This window comes from Schistocerca gregaria, chromosome 5, assembly GCF_023897955.1.
Source record: "Schistocerca gregaria isolate iqSchGreg1 chromosome 5, iqSchGreg1.2, whole genome shotgun sequence".
Classification (NCBI taxonomy): domain Eukaryota; kingdom Metazoa; phylum Arthropoda; class Insecta; order Orthoptera; family Acrididae; genus Schistocerca; species Schistocerca gregaria.
Genome location: NC_064924.1, coordinates 522193754 through 522218706, shown reverse-complemented (window position 1 = coordinate 522218706; position 24953 = coordinate 522193754).

Sequence of the window (24953 nt, the reverse complement as noted above, 5' to 3'; positions counted from 1 at the left end):
GTGCACATGAATGTTACACTGTCAGCATGACAATTGATGACATAGGATCTAGAGGCCATGCATTTCCTAAACATGTGTATGTGACTAATGGCCGCAGCATGTCATTTTAAAAACCACTTTCAGTTCTGTGAGCTTTGTCAATATTTTAGTACAGGAATTAAGACAAAAAATGGCTATTTTCAGCAACAGGTCATAGAGAAAGTGCATGTGATGGGGCAGGAGGTCTCTGTAAACATCTTGCAACAAGATTTAATCTCAAGTATTAAGCTGTTGATGTTACAAGAGAAGCCACTGGATTTGTAACCATATCTACATTTGTAGCAAACGTGAAACTCTTAATTCTAAATGAAAGTACATCAAGGGAATTCCATCTAAAGAAGAGAGAAAAGTAGTGTGGTGTGAAGCCTGTGGTAGGAATTCAATCAAGTCGCTAGTGGGTTGCATCCCAGAGATGCATATACATTGAAAGAATGGTTCTCCACGAAATGCAGCCTGTTACTGAGTGTGAAATGCAGAGACCACAGTATACATTAAAGGACTTTGCAGTGAGCCACTTCATTTCTTGTGTGTATGACAATCAGTGGTGGGGGGGGGACAAATAATAGGTGTCTCTCATAAGCTGTAAGATACAACAATCTCCTTTTAAAACACTTCACGGTCCTTCTAATGCTTTCTAATGGCCTTCATCAAAAGATCAATGTGCAGTTCCCATTTTCCAAGTACTGCTCTTGTTGTATCATCCTTGACCATGTGCAAATTTAGCTCAGGTATACAAGTTCGATGAGAAACATATGAGAAAAAAACAAGTGAACTCTTTTCAATAGTTCAGTGTTGACTGTTACATTGTAGGCAGTTTTAATTCATGGAAAGTCATGAAGAAGTAAAATCTTGACAGAAGACAATAATAATTTGTGAATAATATCATAAAAAGAAAATTGTATGTAAATATTGTATGCCTCATTTTTGTTATAAAATGCCTTTGAACAAAATTATAAGTTGTTTTCCCACTCACTTATAATTTTGTAAAGTAATTATTTTGATTCAGAAATATAGGTTTACATGACATTTACTTAAATTCAGCGACCAATTTAAATATTTAAGTGCCCATAGTTTTTTTTACTTTGAAATTACAGCTAGATCTACCTAAAAAATTTCTCACATTTTGTACAGACAAGTCTTGCCCACAGTAATTGTACATTTCCTAAGTACAATGACAAACTAATGTACCATGAAATTTTTAGAATTTTTGGCACAGGGGTTTGGAGAAAATAATTTCTAAATAAATGAAAAATCAGATTCTTTCAACTTTAGCTTCAAATATCTTCACAGTTCAAAAATTTCATGCATTATAGTCATAGCTGACAGCAGTCCTTTCACTTTATCATTTCTCAAGACAGTTAACATCATGTTGACATTCATATTTTCAAAACATAACTTTAAAATTCGCAAAAAAACAAATTTTTGTAGTTTATTTTCCAAGAAAAAAATGAAATGAAGCTCAGATGTTTGTATATATTAATCGTGTCTCATAGTATTGGGAACAAAGTATTTATTGAAAATAAATTCAGATCTCTATCGCTTTTGGTTGTTTTATTACAATTTTGCAATTTTCCTTTCCATTACGACATTTTCACAAATACTCTCATTTAGAGAGGTCTGTAGCATTTTAAAAAAACATCGGATATCAAAATATTGTAGTTTTGCAGAGGTATCATTTGGAACTTGTATCTTTTCAGCAAACTTCGAAATAGTGATGTGATACATTCACTGCTGATTGTATGATTTGAGATGAAATCGTCCTAGAGCCTTCTTTTCCTATTCCTAAATCAAGTGTTAGCAATGATTAAATTATGCTCTGTGTAAAATTCTATCAGCGGATTCCTCTTTCATTCCTTTCCCCAACAGCATTTTATCCTACCATTTTCCATTCTCCACCTGTTACTACTGCCTAATTCCAATCACCCACCAGAATTAAATTTTTATTTCCTTTCGGCTATCTGAATAATTTCCTTTATGTCATCATGCATTCCTTCCATCTCTTCACCAACGTTGGAGTAAGCTGGCTTATATATTTGTACCATCGTGGTGGGTACTGGCTTAGTGCCTCTCTTGGCTACAATAATGCATTCACTATGCTTGTCATAGTAGCTTACCTGTATCCTGTTTCCTTTTTCGATCGCGCCTATTCTGGCATTACCCCTATTGGATTTTGTGTTTACAGCCATGTACTGACCAGATCAGAAATTATGTTCTTCCTGCCACCACACTTCACAAATTCGCACTATATGTTTCATTCTACCAATTTCCTTTTTTAAATTCTCTAACCTGTCTGCCAGACTGAGGCATGTAACATTCCATTCTCCATTCCGCAGCATGCCACTTTTCATTTTCTTGATGGTGAAATCCTCCAGAGCAGTCCTGCGCCCAGATATTCGAATGAGGTACTATTTTAGCTCCAGATACTTTATCCAAGAGGATGCCATCATCGTTAGGCCAAACAGTAGACCTGAATCGACTCAGAAAGAAACATGACCTTGTAGTTATACTCGCGTTCTGCCGCACAGTTAACCTATTCATTCGATGTACCGCTCTCAGTTTCGGGTTTGAACCAGTTCCTATACCTGAAGTTATATGAACTCCCGTGATCCTTAGGAGTGCTTCAAGCTCCGGCACTTTGTTGCGAATGCTTCGCCAATCGATCATCAGAATTTCAATACCCTTGTCTGTACGGGACTTGACAAAACAGTCATTTCTTATCATTTGGAGAGAGAGGTTTGGTCGCGGGTTGCACGTTAAGGGGGCGCGCAAGGAGACCGGTGAGCTGGCTCAGCCAGGCGGGAAAAAGCGGGGAGGAAGATGGAGGCGAGCGAATGGACAGCGGCAGACTGCTCCACGTGGACCTGTCTGTTTAAAACAGCTGGGGTTGTGTGACGTCACGCGGGTTCACCCCTTTCCAGCGCTTCGCATTAAACCAATGCTCTAACCACGTTTGTGTTAATTACACGCAAACGCAAATTAGTAAGACAAAGCACAGCACGACAAATGAAAGAGGAATTCAATACGAATCAGCCGAAATGCTGATATGATTTATATTAATTTTATATTAAATAAACAAATATGCAATATGCGAAATTTACTTAATAATTTATAAACTTTGAATCAACGTAGTTACAGACTAGAATGAGTGCTCATTTTAAAGCTCTCGTAGAAGCGCTACGACTGACATACTTGTACGATCTGCAGCAGTAATATTTCACTAGTAAAACACTAATTTTATTAATCTGTTGCTAATAATTGATTAAAACAAATAATACAATACAGATACACGAACAGCAAGGCATTATATGATAGCACGTGTCATTATACACATTTCAAACTCATCAGTTTCTGATATTTGTAATTACTATGGTATTTTGTCTTTGTTTATTGATAATTTTTTCATAGATTTGTCCATATTTGTTTAACCTTTGCATATACGTAAATTCTGATCATCGCATCAGAAAGAGCGCAGCAAATGGAAAGTGGTGTTCTTAAAGAACTGAGATGTTACTTAGTGGCACAAATGGACAAAAACTATTTTCGGTCTTTTCAAAGATAATTGCAAAACATTAAAACATTAATTCTGGGGAAACTATGGCAGCCTACATATTTGGGTAACATATTTTTTTCGTTCAGAATTTGAGCTCGCATACAATGCTGCAAACAGAATTAAGATTGCTCTTCTGTGTAAAAAGTTATGCAAAGAAGTGGTGATCAATGGAAAGCTGATACGTGACGAAGCATGGGGAATTTCGGATCGAGGGTATTTAAAGAGAGCTGACACAAGGCTCCAGGAAAGAGTTGCGAGCGCCTTTATCGATGCCGGACCTGTGTTGCTCGATACGACGCTTTGATGGTAGCTTCTGCGGTTCCAGAAGTGTTGAACTTAGCCGAATTTTGCGTGTTAATGCAAACGGAAGAATCTGTCGCGAAGAATCCGGACTTAGCATATTTTCGGTGTGGAACACAGTAGGGACTTTCGTTTTTCACGCGTTGTGTCGTTTGGCGATTGTGTTTGTGAAGAAAAGGGTCTTTGGTGCTAAATAGTAGCTGTGGGACACTGTTTCCACTTGAGTTCCGCCACATTTAGCCGCTGAAGCGCTGCTGTAGGACTCTCTTTATTTCTGAATATTTCGAACTGTGTTTTGGAATACCAACAGGACTTAGTTTCTCATACGGTGAAGTTGGAGTCTAATTATTTTCGCAACATTTAGGTGACTGATTCTGAAGCAATTCCTTTGGACTTTAGCTGTGTTTAAACCAACCGGGACTTTGAATGTATTGTGATATCAGACACTTAGGAATTCGCCCTAGTGTCTAATAAACTTTAGGTCATCGGGATTAGGACTATTTTAGCGAACTGATCGACTTGCTAAATACTATTCTACGTTCTTCAGCTTTCAATAACTATTCTTAAAGTTTCTAGCGTGTTCAGTGTCGCTCTTGGGAGCTCGAGCAATAAATAAAAAGACACTTAACTGTTGGGAAGATACCATTAGTGAACTGTATTTAGTTATGAATAAAAACTTGTGAATTTTAAGGAATTGGACTTCATCCATCTAGACTGTACCCTGATTAACATTTGTATTTGTCGGTCATCAGCATCGAGACAAATTTTATTTATATAGTAGAAAGAGTAGGAGATGATCCGCGACTTAGACAACAAGAGTGCAGTCCCATTGCATTCCGCAGGGGTATTTGTTTGGATATTCTACAGACACTTTCGGGTCCCCTACAGCTGTTGGTATCTATACTGGATGGAGAGTCGCCTAATCTATAACCAAAACAGTGGTTAGCAGCCTCTGATGTGTAATGGAAACCTGACCTACTTATGGGCCCTACAATTTTCACCTTTTGGCACAAGTCCAGGAAAGCACAGCGTACTCTCGAAATCTGAACTCTTTTGTTAATTCCACCCACTTGTCGCAGAACCATACAACCACGATCACTTATGGGACAACGCTACAATCTGTGAGTGTTGTAACTCTGCAAGCAAGGCTGGTCCTCACAACCTTCTGGAAAGATCCAAGTATGACCTCGGATTTCAGACGACAGGCATTCTTTGTTTCAATATGTGTCAGTCTGCAGTTGACTGCAGCGTGTTCCCACAATGGCTGCCGAATAGCTTCTTCTATACGTTGAATGACGACCATAGCCACACACAGTGATCGCGATTAGTGTTTCTTTCCACCCCTTCCTACCATTTCCCTGAGGAATACTATTAGCCGCAGTTCATATGGCTGCAATGATTAACAGACATGAAAGAGTCTACCACCTAACGCAGTTTATATATTGACGATGTTATTTATATTACGATATGACAATACTAATTAATTCACGGTTTTATTATCTAATGTCAATGATTTTATGTTCGAGGACGGGGATCCAAGATTCTTCCGGCTGTATGGGCCGTTGTTTCATCCAGTAGGAAGTAACTATAGATCTTTTCCTCCTCCTTGAGCACTACCACAAATTCACGTCCAATCGTATCCTCTCGTCCTGGACACTTTTATTTCCACGTACTGTATAAAGCTGCAAACGCCTTTAAGAACTTGATGATGGTCAATCCACTCAAACTGGTTGTTTAAATAAAATATTTTACCAGCAGCTCAAAACGGTAATCACTACATTTTTGAAATATGTAGGAGCTGTTGGGAGCCATTTGCTGGATATGTATTAATTAATAGACCCTACCCTTTTGCGTTCGCCTCCATTTTGCACAGTAAGCCTCCATAAAGGTAAAGTGGGTTTCACTGGCTCATTTTCGGTTTCATTGGAGGTCAACAATGCTAACTTGTTGCTTAGGTGAATGGGTAACACATCCTGAGTTCTCCCTGGTCCTGCTTCACCCGCATAGGGTGCTAGCCTTCTTGCAATCCTTTCATCCTCTGCGTCCACATGGGATAGAATATTTGGTTTTCATACAACCGCAGTAAAAGAAGTCCAGTCTGAAGAGCTCGCGTATCTGCTGTACTTGTGTGTTCCTCCGTCCATACATACGAGTTATGAGAGTTGTACATGCCTACTCGAGTAAATTGAGTCTCATCCGTAAGCCGAAATAAACGTACTTACACGTGATTACTGCTCAATCAATTTACGGTACCTGGTTGCCTAACGAAGTATATTTTTTGTAATATCTGTCAGTTTGGACCCTGAATTTTTGAACACTCTGCATAGCCAATGGACACTATTAAGTTACGGCATGATGACACATATGACGAAAGTATTACTCTACAAAATTGACAGATATTAGTATCTATATATTCTATGTAGATATGATAATACTCGAATAACTGTGCGTAATTATACAATTGTAATTTGCCTTTAAATGACGTTCTGTGCTGGTTTAAATAACCGACTGTCCAGATATCTGTATCTTTCAGTATTATAGTTGACGGATCCAAACATTACAGTTATGTTCACTGTTACTCGCACTTTTAACATGGAAGTAATTATTGAGCTATGTATTCCTCCGCGTTTTTTTGTAACCCCATTGAAATCTTCTTCCCACGGAACGTAACCGACCCCTGTCGATTGGTCTCGTATACAGTCGCCGACTACAGTGCGTTTTTGCTGTATAGTCACAATTCGCACACTGCCATACCGTTTGATGCATTTAACATGTAACTCCCAATAGCAAAACTTCAACATTATATGTGATTTGCAAAACTGTGAACAGCAGACGAATTTAATTTACTACAGTTTCTAAAAACAATGAAAAAAGTGCGATATAATACCGTAATACCCTTCACAAATAACCAAGTAAAAAATGTCTGTAGTAGTTGGTGTTCGAGCTGCACCTTTTTTAGATTGAAGTCAGTTGATAGGTATACCTGCTTAAAGGAAGTCCCTCTAACTAAGGGCTCACCTTCAGACGACGTAATGCTTCCAAAGAGAGAAGGAATTAGGATATTTGATCCAAATATAAGAGGTATTAGAAATAAATTTAGTGAACTGATTATAGACGTTGACTCTGAAATTGTTGGTATATCGGTATGTATTTATGGTATTCAGCCTTACGGGAGGTCTTGTCATGGGTTAAGCCTCTTCCACTTTCGTCTTTCCATAGCCCATCTTTTCATTTCTGAATATTTGCCTCCTTTGATATTGTTCAGAATTTGATATCTTCTTTTTCCTCTTCCCCTTTTTTCCCTCCACTTAAATAAATTCAGAGGCTTCCTTTACCAGACTACAGATTAGCTGGCTGTTTTTCAAGGAGTTCCTTGCGTGGTGGATGAGTGGCTATGTACGTAAAAAACAGTATTCCATTCGAGTCCATAGACGTATCACGGCACTGCACTGAACGGATATTTAACTGTTGTGCAAGGGCAGTTGAATTTAGTGAAACTAAACTTCTAGTTGTTGTTGTTTATAGGTCCCCTAACTCTGATTTCTGGACGTTTCTGCTCAAGGTAGAGAGAGTTCTTGACTGATTTTGTAGGAAGTACCAGAAATTAGTTATATGTACTGACTTCAATATAAATTTTGTACATGATGGTAGATCTAAATACATGTGATATGATGCAGACGGTGTTTTTCCAACTAAGGTACAGGGGAACAGTAGCACAGCCGTAGACAAACTTTTATTCATTCTTAATTACTAGATGGGCATTCTGTTAGTAAAAGGGTGAATGGCCCTTCAGACGATGATGCACAAATTTTAACAATAAAATGCTTTTGTACTCAAACAAATGTCAGATATAATTACAAACTATGTAGGAAAGTTAATCCAACAGCACTAGAGAGTTTTGAAATCTTGTTAAGGAACATGGTGCCAGGATGTTTATAGTGACAATACCATAGATGATAAATACAATGCTTTCCTTAACATATTTCTCGTGCTCTTTGAGAATTGCTTTCCATTAGAACGCTCTAAACGTTGTGCTAGCAGTCTAAGGTCTAGCGTCTTTGATTCATAATCGAAACGTCTTCGGTCACGTCGTACGAATCTCGCCGCTTGTTAAATTTTGAGTAATAATCAGCATTGGCGGCCGAAGACTTCCGGCATAAGAAGCCACCCTCATTCTGCCAACGGCCTTGTCAAAGAGGGCTGAGGAACGGTCAGAGTTTAGGGGCACTCTCTTGTCCTAGGGGTGGGAAATGGCAACTAAAGGCGGAGGAATCAGCAATGATCAACGGCATGAGGATGCAGAAGGCAATGGAAACCACTGCATTAAAGACACGTAACGTTATCCACAGCACACGTGGCCTGTAATTGAAGAAATGTGATGATGATCTCTCCATTGGCAAAAGATTCCGAAATAGTCTCCCTTTCGGATCTCGGGAAGGGGACTGCCAACGGGGAGGTTACCATGAGAAAAAGATTGAATATTCGACGGAAGGATAACGTTTTATGAGTCGAAGCGTGGGTGCCAGAAGCTTGAACATGGCAGGGAAACTAGAAAATCTGAAAAGGGAATGCAAAGGCAAAATCTAAGTATAGTATGTGTCAGTGAAGTGAAGTGGAAAGACGACAAGGATTTCTGGTCAGATGAGTATAGGGTAATATCAACAGCAGCAGAAAATGATGTAACAGGAGTAGGATTCGTTATAAATAGGAAGGTAGCGCAAAGAGTGTGTCTCTATGAACAGTTCAGCGACAACGTCGTTCTTATTAGAATCGACAGCAAACCAACATCGACAAAGATAGTTCATGTATACATTCAGACGTAGCAAGCTGAAGGTGAAGAGATAGAGAAAGTGTATGAGGATATTGAAAGAGTAATAAAGTATGTAAAGGGGGATGAAAATCTAATAGTCACAGGGGACTGGAATGCTGTTGTAGGGGGAAGGAGTGGAAGAAAAGACTACAAGAGAACATGGGCTTGGGACAAGGAATGGGAGAGGAGAAAGACTAATTGAGTTCTGTAACAAGTTTCAGGTAGTAATAGCGAATACCCTGTTCAAGAATCACAACAGGAGGAGGTATATTTGGAAAAGGCCGGGTGATACGAGAAGATTTCAGTTAGGTTACATCATGGTCAGACAGAGATTCCGAAATCAGATACTCGATTGGAAGGCGTACGCAGGAGCAGATATGCACTTAGATCACAATAGCAATGAATAGTAGGCTGAGGTTTAAGACATTAGACATGAAGAATCAATACGCAAAGAAGTGCGATACCGAAGTACTAAGGAATGACGAGATACGATTGAAGTTTCTCTATGGCTATAGATACAGCAATAAGGAATAGCTCAGTAGGCAGTACAGTTGAAAAGGAATGGACATATCTAAAAAGGGCCATCACAGACGTTGGGAAGGAAAACATAGGTACGAAGAAGGTAACTGCGAAGAAACCATGGGAAGATTTCATTGATGAAAGGGGAAGTACAAAAATTTCCGGGAAACTCAGCAGTTCAGAAATACAAGTCACTGAGGAATGAAATAAACAGGAAGTACAGGGAGGCTAAGACGAAATGGCTGCGGGAAAAATGTGATGACATCAAAAAAGAAATGATAGTCGGAAGGACAGACTCATCATACACGAAAGTCAAAACAACCTTCGGTGACATTAAATACAAGGGTGCTAACATTAACAGTGCATCGGTAATTCGACTTTTAAATGTAAAGGAGAGAGCGGATAGGTCTACAAAATACACTTAAAGCCTCTATGAGGGGAAAGATTTGTCTGATGTGACAGAAGAAGAAATAAGATTCGATTTAGAAAAGATAGGGGATACAGTATTAGAATCATAAGTAAAAGGAGCTTTGGAGGAATTAAGGTCAAATAAGGCAGAAGAGATGGATAACATCCCATCAAAATTTCTAAAATCATTGGGGGAAGTGGCTACAAAACGTCTATTCACTTTGGTGTGTAGAATGTATGAGTTTGGAGACACTATCTGACTTTCGGAAAAGCATCATCCACACAACTGCGAAGACAGCAAGAGCTGACAAGTGCGAGGATTGTCGTACAATAAGCCTATCAGCTCATGCATCCAAGTTACTTACAAGAATAATATACAAAAGAATGGAAGAGAAAACTGAGGATGTGTTAGATGACGATCAGTTTGGCTTTACGAAAAGTAAAGGCACGAGAGGGGCAATTCTGACGCTGCAGTTAATAATGGAAGCGAGACTACAGAAAAATCAAGACACGTTCATAGAATCTGTCGACCCAGAAAAAACTTTCGACAACGTAAAATGGTGCGAGATATTCAAAATTCTGAAAATGTAGGGCTAAGCAAGGATGTAGGCTTTCGCCCCTACTGTTCAATCTGTACATCGAGGAAGCAATGATGGAAATAAAAGAAAGGTTCAGGAGTGGAACTAAAATTCAAGGTGAAATGATATCAATTATAAGATTCGCTGATGACATTGCTATCCTGAGTGAAAATGAAGAAGAATTAAATGATCTGCTGAACGGAATGAACAGTCTAATGAGTACACAGTATGGTTTGAGAGTAAATCGAAGAAAGACGAAGGTAATGAGACGTAGTAGAAATGAGAACAGCGAGAAACTTAACATCTGGATTGAAGGTCACGAGGTAGATGAAGATAAAAGATAAAAGTATCATCAAGAAACATTCTCTCATACATTATACAACAGTCTGATTTTCGACTCAACGCTTCTAGAAATCTACTGGTGCGGAGGTAAATATGTCAGAAATCCGAACTGAAGGGCATTTCGGAGAGGAATTTTCTTCAGTCTCATTCTAGTAGGAGTGAAAAAGGTGAATTTCTTAAAGAGTAATAATAGGAAAAGAGTTAGGGAGGTGATCTAACTGAGCTAGGGGATGGCTACTTCGGTCCAATGAACACTGCAGTATTTGATACTTTTTCTTGGTCGCTTTTCGTACCAAAAGCTTTTTCAGACTCTGCTAACAATTGTCAGTGGTGATGAAAACACTTTTGAGAAGCAGTTATCATAACGCGACAGCCTTTTTGTGTCACCAGATGCAAAATATTGTTCCCTGTGTTCGCACATGACCGTTTGCTTCAGGAGATCTTTTGTACTCTTCCTCACCTGTTAATATAGTTTTAAGTAGTTGACATAAAGGCACCGTAGCCCAGCATCTAAAATCATGCTGCACAGGAATACGTGGTCATCGGCTATTGACGCTGAAGCAAAAATGTATATCTAGCTACCAAATGTATATCTGTGTGTATCTATGTTCGAGCCTTGTCCACTGAAACGAAACCCTAAATACGTTTCCTATTCAAGCCCACTTCCTGAATAGCGCATAGTTCACGTCAAAACGATTCTATTGGAAAGGAGTAAACCATTTTATGAAGTGTTTTTTCTTCTCGTACAGGTACAGTTTTCTAGCTCCCTCCACTGCCATCTCGTGTGCAGTAGCTCATAGATGCAAGGTGCGAAGCGTCGCGATTACCTGAACAGACGATGATGTTTGGTTTGTGGGGCACTCAACTGCGCTGTTATCAGCGTCTGTACAAAGTCCCAATCATTACAAAATCCAATCTCGCCACGTTCACGATTGATAATGAAGACAACACAAACACACAGTCCTCGGGCAGAGAAAACCCCCAATCTGGCCGGGAATCGAACCCGGAACCACGTAATCCAGAGCCAGAAACGCTAGTCACTATACCACGAGCTGCGGACACCTGAATGGATGCCGGCCAGTGTCAGGTGGCCAGTGAACACCAGCGCACAGCTGATGCATCGTGCAGAAAGTACAATGTTGTAAGCCGTAAACACATCTTTAGCTTACAACATATCCTGTCGACGATTGCCAGTTTATAATGTGCATACGTATTTAACAGACGAAATAATAGATCTTATCATTGCCTACACTCTCCGGCGCCAAACGACAAACAAGAAAAACAATTCCTTCGTAAATTCTTGCTAAGGAAGATAATCTCTTAATTGAATAACAAGGTTGCAGGTTCGTCATTTTTTCGTGATAGATCTGAGAATATATAGTCTCAAGCAACTGCCGTTCCAGATAAGGCACAACACACAGCACACTCTAAATTGTTTAAAAGTCCTTTCAGTTATTTAATATCCAATCTCAGCTACTTTTTTTGATAAATATTGAGAAGCGTGAAGAAACGTAATGAGAAAGCAGTACGGGTATATAACGTTTTACTCGATCATGAATTATTACTTTAAACTCATATGTTCCTTGTTTTCATCATGAGGACTGCGAGTTACCAAGACCAGAAACGAAGTGGGAATTTAAAACGGCCATAATTATTTTTGTAATATTTTTCAGTGACCAGTGAGTCATGTCCAAACATGACAGATCCGTAATTCTAGGCTCGAGTTCCTATGCTCGTGTAAGTTATTCCTGACAAACGTCAAAGAGTAGAAATATGTCTGGAATGACAAAATATCAGAGGAAACGTGAATTACTGAATTTCGCTGCTTATATCATGAACGTATTCTAGACAGAAAGCCAAGAGCTGTATCATTAAAATGTTTTTGGATGTTTTGCTATTACTGGTGGGTTAGAAAATGAAGTAGACTTTCTTTGCTTCCATCAGACCGACACTTTTAGCAGAGAAAAAACGATTAAAAAAAGAAAAGGTGGTGTAGTGTCCGTTTGTGGGATGGTGCATGCACAAAGAAGGCAGTTCCCAGGTAGTCTTTCATTACCAAATTTATTTCTCTAAAGAACAAGAAAACATGAACATTGAATCTCTAAAAAGAACACTAGAGATGGTCCTGATATGATACGAATGTCGCTATGAAAGCGGTACTACACATGCGCAAGAGAAAGCTACATACTCTGTCACCATCGGTTACTCTCCAAGGTCGGAATCGGTTGTGGTCACGATCAGTGGTGCACTGGCGTTGTCTTCGTCCTTTAGTGCTGTATCGGTGATTCACTGTTTACTCAGCTGGAGAGCTGCAAGCGTCAGTCCTATAAAGGCCGCCTGGCGTGGGGATACCAGGAAGTGGCTGGCGCCACGTGGCTTTGAGGATATGAAACAGTGCCGGCTGTTTTCATTGACAGCGCGCTCATCGTATCGAAGCTGATGGGACGATGAAATCGAACAGTAACAGCTGCAGGCGTCTGGCGCGACGGCAACCCGCAGGGCATTGCTATGAGGCGGGTGTGCCGTAACATCAGACGTCAGGGATACACGGCATTCCACTTCCCTTTGGAAGCAGATGACGAAGCTTTCTCGAAGCACGGACGCGGCTGTAGTGGAGGCCACAGCCAAGGACATAGGATAATGAGTGGTCTCCAACTGTTGAGTTCGCTCGTACACTTTGTAACATTTATCGCTACACCACTATCACATAAAATAACAGCAAAACAACATTTTGCAATTTGACGGAATAAGTCTCACATTACCGCGTAGTAAACTATTGCCACTCCTTGTATTGTAGTGATGTTGTGGTCTTCAATCCAGAGACGTGTTTGATGCAGCTCGCCATACTACTCTGACCTATGCAAGCTTCCTCATCTCCAAGTAACTACTGCCACCCACATCATTCTGAATCTGTTCAGTGTATTCACGCCTTGGTCTCCCTCTACGATTTTTACCTTTCGCGCTTCCCTCCAATACTAAAGTGATGAATCCTTCATGAATCAGAACGTGTCATATCAACCGATCCGTTCTTGGACTCAAGTTGTGCCACAAATTCCTCTTCTCACCAATTCTATTCAGTACCTCCTCATTATTTACGTGATCTACCAATCTAATTTTCAGCATTCTTTGGTATCACCACGTATCGAAAGCTTCTATTCTTGTCTAAACTATTCATCGTCCATGTTTCACTTCCATACGTGGCTACACTCCCTACAAATACTTTGAGAGAAGACTTCCTGACTCTTAAATCTATACTCGATGTTAACAAACTTTTCTTCCTCAGAAACGCTTTCCTTGCCATTGCCAGTCCACATTTTAAATCCTCTCTACTTCGACTATCATCAGTTATTTTACTCCCCAAAAAGCGAAACTCATCTACTACTACAAGTGTTTCATTTCTTATCTAGTTCCCTCACTATCACCTGATTTAAATCGACTACATTCCAAAATCCTCGTTTTGCTATTGTTGATGTTCATCTTATATCCTCATTTCAAGACACTGTCCACTCTGTTCAACTGCCATCCAGGTCCTTTGCTGTCTCTGACAGAATTACAATGTCATTGACAAACCTCAAATTTTTATTTCCTCTCCATGGATTTTAGTTTCTACTCAAAACTTTTCTTTTGTTTCCCTTATGCTTGCTCAATATACAGATTGAATAACATCGGAGATAGGTTGCAACCCTGTCACACTACCTTCTCAAACACTGGTTCCCTTTCATGCCCTCGACCCTTATAACTGCCATCTGGCTTGTGTAGGAATTGTAAATACCTCTTCGCTCACTGTATTTGAAGTGATTATTCAGTCAACATCGTCAAAAGGTTTCTCTAAGTCTACAAATGCTAGAAGCGTATGTTTTCCTTTCCTTAATCTATCTTCTAAGATATGTCGCAGGGTCAGTACTACCTCCCGTATTGCAACATTTCTACGGAATCCAAACTGATCTCCTCCGAGGTCGGCTTCAACCAGTTTTTGCATTCCTCTCTAAACAATTCGTGTTTGTATTTTGCATCTGTGACTTATTAAACTGATAGTCCAGTAATTGGCGACACCTGTCAAAACCTGCTTTCTTTGGGATTGGAATTATTATATTTTTCTTGAAGTCTGAAGGTATTTCGCCTGTCTCATACATCTTGCTCATAAGATGGTAGAGCTTCGTCCCGGCTGGCTCTCTCAAGGCTATCAGTAGTTCTAATGTAATGTTGTCAACTCCAGGGCCCTCGTTTCGACTTAACTCCTTCACTGCTCTGTCAAACACATCACGCAGTATCATATCTCCCATTTCATCTTCATCTACGTTCTCTTCCATTTCCCTTTCCATGGTATAGCCCTTGTATATACCCTCTATACAGCATAACTACCATTACCACTGGAAACACTTCAGAAACCACAACAAACACTGACTAACCAGTTCCGCAGACCGAAAGTGAGAAGAGGGGCTGGTGTAACTGGTTAATACAACCCAATGAGGAATGCACAAAAGTATGATTTTCAACACATACTTAAGTATTTTTTTAAATGGAATCCTGTTATTATTTTTAGCATAATTGAAAATAGAAAAAAGTATTTAATCAACGCCGCTTCCCATATTCTAAAACGTTAATTACATCCAGAGTAATTTGTAACGTAATGTTGACGCTTGTGTAATTCCTGAACAGTTCAGTCGTGTGTGTAGGAGAGAACCGAATCAATTACGGATACAAAAAGAACAGTGATGTAACGTGGGTACAGAAGAGACATGAACGACACGTAACGCCCACATGCTAATATTTTTATTAGTCTTTTTCTCTGAAGGATACTGTACAGCACTGATTTGTTAGAAGCAAATGTACATTAACAAGAGAATGTAGTTAAACTTACAGATTTGTTTTTTGTTTTCAACTACAGAATGTAAAAGTGTGTGTCCTGACATTTCAGGCCAATAAATGTTGAAAGTGGTACCCAATATTTGCTGCACACATTTGCAATCTACCGCGTAATGAATGTCTTACACGGCGCAGTACGTCTGGTACAATGTTGCCACTGGCTGCCCTACGATGTTTCATATCCTCTGGGGTCACAGGCACAGCAAGCTACACGTTCTCCTTTAACGTACTCCACAATAAAAAGGGTAAAGGTTGTAACCTTCACGTACAAATAAAATATATATAAAATAATGATGTGTAACCTTCCCGAACAGAAAATAAAAATAATTAAATTTGGATAATTAAATTCTGAAATATGAAAACTGGTAAGTCTTAACTCATGAAAAACTGATAAATTTTGACGTAAGCAACGCTACGCCATGGCCCTGTGAAATCAATCCGAATCTGTGTGTGAGAAATAAACGGAAAAATTCTTACATCCTGATGGTATCGCCGGATAACGCTGTCTATACATCTGCTCCTAAATCGCACAGCTTTGTGCAATGCTGAAAATATTTTACGTTATTTATGAAGATCTACAATCCATTTCACGGGAAAATTGAACATACTACAAAGCTGGGTCAACTGGTACTGACGAATCACAAAAGAAAAGATTAAAAAATTTCATAGTAACATCTCAGACAAGTGACTTAAGTATGTACATGCCAATATAAATAATAAAATTTAGCTTACAAAAGATGGTTGACTTAATTACTCTGTTGATTTTTCGTTATATTAACAATATTATTCATTTGTTCATCATCATATCATTCCATGGTATCATTTAGCTCTACACTGTATCAACGAGCGACTGCAACTGCCGCAGTGACTGCTCTGACCTGCGACTTTATTACAACTCTCTTCTGACAGGGTCAAACATATTTTATGTCTCAGGCAGCACCTGTGAATTGTCGTTCTAGAAAGTGAGCAGTACATCGAGATTACATTTGCTCCAGCAGGGTGGTAAACCCCTTACAAGGTGTAAGATCCGAAGAAGAGGCTGGCCACTTTATGCGTCCGCCACGTCCTATGAAACGCCCGTCGAACATTTTGTCAAGGGTCTGTATAGTGTTTATTGCAGAATGTGCAGGAGCACCATCATGTTGATACCACATACGTCTACGTGTTTACAGCGGGACATTTTCTATCAGTGTTGGCAGATCATTTTGTAGAAACTCGATGTATGTTGCAGCTGTTTGGGTACCTATAATGAAGTGAGGACCAATACGATGGTCGCCAATTACTCCGCAACAAACATTTACATTCCACGGTCGCTGTCGCTCTACGAAGCCAGCGAGGTTTGTTCAAGGACCAGTAACGCATGTTTCGAAAATTCCTTGCACCGTGGATTGTGAAACTGATCATTAGTAAACAGGTAGAAGTGCAACACATTCTCTGTTAACGCCCAGTGACAGAAATTCACTCGATTATTAAAGTCACGTCCACGTAACTGCTGACGTAGCGACACATGGAAAGAGTGAAATTTGTGACGATGAAGTATGTGCATTACACTACTTTGACTCATTGCACTGCCTCTAGCGATGTCACGTGAACTCAAGTGTGAGTTGACGGCAATAGCAGCTAACACACCAACTGCACCTTCTTCTCTTGTGATGCGTCTGTTACGGACTCGTTTGCGTGTAACGACAATACCTGTTGCATACAATTGTTTTTAGATGTTTTCAAATGTACGGCGCTTTGGATGACCTCTGCCTGGGTTCTTTTCTGCATACAACCTGCAGGCTGCAGCTGCATTTTGTCTGCATTCACCATAGATTATTATCATCTCTGCCTCTTCAAAGTTAGAATAATCAAATTTCACTGTTCTTACAACACTGCACACACTGTTGTACTTGCGACCTTCTCACGTTCCCGCTGTGCGTACTTTCTTGATTGTGTACACTACACCTAGTGTCCGTACTTCTGTTCTTACTTTTGTACAGTACATTATTACAGCCGTCTGGTAACGTGGTGTACTACAGTCATTGTTAGACAAGAACTAATTCAGCGAGCGCTACATGCAGACACTGAGACGGACAAACTCGTAAAGATCCTAGTCTTAGTAAACATACCCCTGTAGATCTTGTTTGTTACAACACGCAACTGAACGACTGAGATTTCAAGCGTCAGCTTTACGTTACAAATTACTCCGGATGTATTTAACATTCTACTATGTAACAAACTATTAATTAACTATTTGTTTCTTTTTAAAAAAACATAAGTACGTGTTGAAAATCATACTCCCGTGCATTTCTCAGTGGTTTGCATTAATCAGTTCCACCAGCCCCTCTCCTCGCTTTCGGTCTGTGGAATTGGTTATTCAGTGTTTGTTGTGGTTTGGGAGGTGTTTTCAGTGGTAATGTTAGGCGACTCATCCTTTATACCCCTTCCACCTTTCTTTCTTCAGTTATTTGCTTAGAACTGGTTTTTCATCTGAGCCCTTGATATTCATGCAAGTAGTTCTCTTTTCTCCAAAGGTCTCTTTAATTTTCTTGTAGGCAGTATCTATCTTACCCCTAGTAATATATGCTTCTACATTATTACATTTGTCCTCTAACCATCCGTGCTTAACCTTTTTGCACTTCCTGTCCATCTAATTTTTGAGGCGTTTGCATTCGTTTTTGCCTGCTTCATTTACTGCATTTTTATATTTCATCCTTTCAACAATTAAATTCAATATCCGTTACCCAAGGATTTCTTATAGCCCTCGTCTTTTTACCTACTTGATCCTCTGCTGCCTTTACTATTTCATCTCTCAAAGCTAACCATTCTTCTTCTACCGGATTTATTTCCCCTGTTCTTGCCAGTCGTTCCTTAATGCTCTCTCAAACTCTCTTCATCCTCTGGTTCTTTCACTTTATCCACGTCCCATCTCCTTATATTACTACCTTTTGCATTTTCTTCAGTTTTAATCTACAGTTCATAACCAATAGATTGTGGTCAGAGTCCACATCTGCCCCTGGAAATGTCTTACAATTTAAAACCTAGTTCTTAAATCTCTGTCTTACCATTATATAATCTATCTGAAACCTTCCAATGTCTCCAAGCCTCTTCCACGTATACTATCATCTTTCATGATTCTTAAACCAAGTGTTAGCTATGATTAAATTATGCTCTGTGCAAAATTCTACCAGGCGGCTTCCTCTTCCTTTCCTTATCCCCATTCCACATTCACCTACTACTTTTCCTTCTCTTGCTTTTCCTGGTATCAAATTCGATTCCCCCATGACTATTGAATTTTTGTCTTTCTTTATTGTCTAAATAATTCTTTTATGTCATCATACATTTTTTAAACCTCTTCGTCATCTTCAGAGCTAGCTGGCGTATACACTTGTACTAATCTGGTAGGCGCGGGCTTCGTGTCTCTCTTCGCTACAATAATGCGTTCACTACGCTGTTCGTAGTAGCTTACCCGCAGTCATATTTTTTTATTCATTATTAAAACTACTCCTGCATTACCTATTTTTCATTTTGTATTTATAGCGCTGTATTCACCTGATCAGAAGTCTTGTTCCTCCTGCCACCGAAGTTCGCTAATAACCACTATATCTAGCTTTAACCTATCCATTTTACAGTGGTCTGGATGGATAATTTGGGACAGTCGAACCATGTAAACTTTCTGATACTCGTTCGTTTTTCTAACTGTTAGTAATGAAATTGTAAACGGTATTTCAGCATCGAAACTGTTCTTACGAAGTTTTACACACTTCGCACCACCACAGTCTACATAGTCCCATCTCTCCTCATCCGGTGGTACTCCATATTTGCGACAAAAAGTCGAACAATTTTCTACGCTGTATAAACATGGAATTATATTTTTCCATGTGAGAGAATCCGCCGAAGAAACGTGAAGAACACCAGACATCCGACTCACTAACGACATAAATCGTCTGGGATTCCGTACCACCTCACAAATAATTCGCGGAGCTATGTAATTGAGAGCAACTAAGGGAACTACGAGAAACATAAAAATGATGATCACAAATAAGTGATCGCAACCCCAGCCACCAGAGTCGCATGACCGATTTACGATCGCACGTTCGATATGTATCGTTTCGACACCGCAACGTCGATAGGTAATCATTCTTGGAAATTACCGGCCAGCTAACCGAGCCGCCAGAGCTCAGCAAGTATCTGAACAATAAATAAGCCTTGTTAAAGAAATGGCAATCAGAAAGTATTTCTACTCGCACTTGGCACATCTACACGCACGTTTTCCACATTAATGTGAGATGGAATCGAAATATACACTCCTGGAAATTGAAATAAGAACACAGTGAATTCATTGTCCCAGGAAGGGGAAACTTTATTGACACATTCCTGGGGTCAAATACATCACATGATCACACTGACAGAACCACAGGCACATAGACACAGGCAACAGAGCATGCACAATGTCGGCACTAGTACAGTGTATATCCACCTTTCGCAGCAATGCAGGCTGCTATTCTCCCATGGAGACGATCGTAGAGATGCTGGATGTAGTCCTGTGGAACGGCTTGCCATGCCATTTCCACCTGACGCCTCAGTTGGACCAGCGTTCGTGCTGGACGTGCAGACCGCGTGAGACGACGCTTCATCCAGTCCCAAACATGCTCAATGGGGGAGAGATACGGAGATCTTGCTGGACAGAGTAGTTGATTTACACCTTCTAGAGCACGTTGGGTGGCACGGGATACATGTGGACGTGCATTGTCCCGTTCGAACAGCAAGTTCCCTTGCCGGTCTAGGAATGGTAGAACGATGGGTTCGATGACGGTTTGGATGTACCGTGCACTATTCAGTGTCCCCTCGACGATCACCAGAGGTGTACGGCCAGTGTAGGAGATCGCTCCCCACACCATGATGCCGGGTGTTGGCCCTGTGTGCCTCGGTCGTATGCAGTCCTGATTGTGGCGCTCACCTGCACGGCGCCAAACACGCAAACGACCATCATTGGCACCAAGGCAGAAGCGACTCTCATCGCTGAAGACGACACGTCTCCATTCGTCCCTCCATTCACGCCTGTTGCGACACCACTGGAGGCGGGCTGCACGATGTTGGGGCGTGAGCGGAAGACGGCCTAACGGTGTGCGGGACCGTAGCCCAGCTTCATGGAGACGGTTGCGAATGGTCCTCGCCGATACCCCAGGAGCAACAGTGTCCCTAATTTGCTGGGAAGTGGCGGTGCGGTCCCCTACGGCACTGCGTAGGATCCTACGGTCTTGGATACATCCGTGCGTCGCTGCGGTCCGGTCCCAGGTCGACGGGCACGTGCACCTTCCGCCGACCACTGGCGACAACATCGATGTACTGTGGAGACCTCACGCCCCACGTGTTGAGCAATTCGGCGGTACGTCCACCCGGCCTCCCGCATGCCCACTATACGCCCTCGCTCAAAGTCCGTCAACTGCACATACGGTTCACGTCCACGCTGTCGCGGCATGCTACCAGTATTAAAGACTGCGATGGAGCTCCGTATGCCACGGCAAACTGGCTGATACTGACGGCGGCGGTGCACAAATGCTGCGCAGCTAGCGCCATTCGACGGCCAACACCGCGGTTCCTGGTGTGTCTGCTGTGCCGTGCGTGTGATCATTGCTTGTACAGCCCTCTCGCAGTGTCCGGAGCAAGTATGGTGGGTCTGACACACCGGTGTCAATGTGTTCTTTTTTCCATTTCCAAGAGTGTATATTATAGCTAATTGCACAGCTAGCAATTACCTTCTGCCTATGACGTCACAGTATTTTCTGATTTCTCGAGAAAATAAATAATTACCTACGACACAACCGTATCTAATGACCTGAGACTCAGATGGCCATAGACACGGGTTCGCAGGTACATGCCGTGTTTCTTGGCTTCCGCAAGGCGTTCGATACAGTTCCCCACAGTCGTTTAATGAACAAAGTAAGAGCATGTAGACTATCAGACCAATTGTGTGATTGCATTGAAGAGTTCCTAGATAACAGAACGCAGCATGTCATTCTCTATGGAGAGAAGTCTTTCGAAGTAAGAGTGATTTCAGGTGTGCCGGAGGGGAGTGTCGTAGGACCGTTTCTATTCGCAATATACATAAATGACCTTGTGGATGACATCGGAAGTTTACTGAGGCTTTTTGCGGATGATACTGTGGTGTATTGAGAAATTGTAACAATGGAAAATTGTACTGAAATGCAGGAGGATCTGCAGCGAATTGACACATGGTGCAGGGAATGGCAATTGAATCTCAATGTAGACAAGTGTAATGTGCTGCGAATACATAGAAGGAAAGATCCCTTATGATTTAGCTACAATATAGCAGGTCAGCATCTGGAAGCAGTTATTTCCATAAATTATCTGGGAGTAGGCATTAGGAGTGATTTAAAATGGAATGATCATATAAAGTTGGTCGTCGGTAAAGCAGATGCCAGACTGAGATTCATTGGAAGAATCCTAAGGAAATGCAATCCGAAAACAAAGGAAGTAGGTTACAGTACGCTTGTTCGCCATCTACTTGAATACTGCTCAGCAGTGTGGGATCCGTACCAGATAGGGTTGATAGAATAGATAGAGAAGATACAACGGAGAGCAGTGCGCTTCGTTACAGGATCATTTAGTAATCGCGAAAGCGTTACGGAGATGATTGATAAACTCCAGTGGAAGACTCTGCAGGAGAGACACTCAGTAGCTCGGTACGGGCTTTTGTTGAAGTTTCGAGAACACACCTTCACCGAGGAGTCAAGCAGTATATTGCTCCCTCCTACGTATATCTCGCAAAGAGACCATGAGGATAAAATTAGAGAGCTTAGAGCCCACACAGAGGCATACCGACAATCCTTCTTTCCACGAACAATACGAGACTGGAATAGAAGGGAGAACCGATAGAGGTACTCAAGGTACCCTCAGACAGACACCGTCAGGTGGCTTGGCGAGTATGGATGTAGATGTAGATGTAGAGAATTTTTATCATTTCTAACTGTTAATAAATTTAAGATCCAGAGATGTAACGGATAGCTGAATCAGCGATAAAATTTTGTCTCGCTAAAATAATCTCTTTTTTCTTTCCTTCCCTTAATAAAATCGACGTCCTCACTCATAGAGCACAAATATCTCTGGACTGAGTATTCAGCTGCGCAGAATTGATTTTGTTTTGTCAACTAACAATGTTACCGAGGTCGCAAGATCTCCGGACGGCGTAGGTTTGTATGTAATGCGTCCTATAAACTTCGAATGTCACCGTATAGCTAATAAAGGCAGCTTGCTTTCATAGGTGCCATCGATCCAGTATAGTCGTTTTGTAGACCAAAAAACAATTTGCACCTCATACCTGGAATAACGTGAGCTGTTAGCTTTGGAGGGAAAAATGATCGGGCATCATGTCACGGCACCGTCACGTCAGCGTGTATTTAGGCTATCCGTCACTTCACGCCACATCACTACGTTTAGCTCAGTGAGTGCAAGTGGGGTTATGACTCACCGTCCATGATACAAAACGTCAGGGCATAGTTTCGCAAAAGTTTATTAACAGCCAAAGCAAACTTCATAACATGTGTCCTTGATCAGTTTTGTATGGTAAAGTGTTGAGAAGTGAATCAACATTTCTAACCATAGACATTTATTCGCTAGGGAAAATATAATACTGAACGTACAATTTCCATTCTGCTACGGTTTCAGACCTGTAGAGCCTACAAGTCTGTTGAGGGAAAGAGAAAAGTTCCATAGCTGCTTGTTATGGTATGCAGTATGGTAGGCAGTCAGCGTGACGTGTTCTACGTCATATGATCACCTGATATCACTTAACGTCTGTCTAGCAAAGAGAATGGCCTTTCTTATCATGGTGCTCAGCTTGTTACACTATGTCACATAGCTCCATTCAGTAGTTCAAAACTACCCTCCAAAGTTGTGCGTTCAATTAATGACTCAACAATTAGAAATTTCAGTTAAAATATTCAGCAGTTAGACTGGGATGAGGTGTTCAAGGAAACCGACGCTAAATTAAAATATAACTTATTTCATGATACACTTGTAAGAGAATTTGAAAACTGTTTCCCCAAGGAAGTAGTTAAATCTAATTATAAGAAACCATGCAAAAACCTTGGCTTACTAAAGGAACAAAAATATCTTCTAACCACAAAAGGGAACTGTACCTAACAACACGAAAGAGTAATGACCCAGAAACAGACAAATATTATAAAAACTACTGTGCTACTTTAAGAAAGGTTATTAAAAAGTCCAGAAGTCTGATAACAAAATCAAAACAATTTGGAATATTATTACAATGGAGACAGGGCAACCAAGAGTATAGGATAACGGCATTATCATCAAAGCAAATGGAAACCTGACAAACAACAAGCAGGAAGTCGAAAACATTTTAATAACCATTTTTTTAAATGTTGTAGAGAAAATAGGATCTAAATATTCATTAGAAGAAGCAACGCAGTTAATGAAAGACGCCTTACCCACACCATTTGATACAATTGAAATTCCACCCACCTCTCCTACTGAAATTAGGAAGGTAATAAACTCCCTCAAGAATAAAAGCTCACATGGAACTATGGCATTTCCAGCAGGATAATAAAAGCTTGTTCCTCAAAAAATAAGTGGGATTCTTAGCCACTTATGTAATAGAGCTCTGAAGCAGAGTATTTTCTCAGATAGACTGAAGTATGCCATTGTTAATCCACTGAATAAAAAAGGGGATACGACCGATGTCAACAACTACCGCCCAATCTCTCTTCTGACTGCCTCATCCAAAATTCTTGAAAAAGTAATGTATTGTAGAATAGCTTCACACTTTTGTAAAAATAAAGTTTTAACAAAATGTCAGTTTGGTTTCCAGAAGGGTTTTTCAACGGAAAATGCTATATATACTTTCACTAATGAATACTAATGGAATACTTCTACATAAGCTCAAGTGCTGTAGTATGAATGGGACAGTGCTCAAATGGTTTAAATCATACCTAACTGGAAGAGTATAGAAAGTTGAAATAAGCAGTTCGTATAATATTCAAAAAAATAGTGATTTCTCAAACTGCGGAACAATCAAGAATGGGGTGCCGCAGGGGTTCGGTCTTGGGTCCTCTGCTGTTCTTAATATATATTAACGACTTGCCTTTCTATATTCACGAAGATGCAAAGTGGTACTTTTTGCCGATGATGCAAGTATAGCTATCACACCCAACAGACAAGAATTAACTGGTGAAATAGTAAACGATAAGTGGTTCTCTGCAAATGGGCCCTCATTAAACTTTGACAAAACACAGTATATACAGTTCCACACAGGAAATGGAATGACACAATTAATAAATATAGACTACGATCAGAAATCGGTAGCTAAGGTAGAAAATTCAAAATTTCTCGGTGTATGCACTGATGAGGGGTTGAACTGGAAAAAACACACTGAGTAACTGCTCAAACGTTTGAGTTCAGCTACTTATGCTATTAGGGTCATTGCAAATTTTGGCGATTTACATCTCAGTAAATTATCTTATAACGCCTATTTTCATTCTCTGCATTCGTATGGAATCATATTCTGGGGTAACTC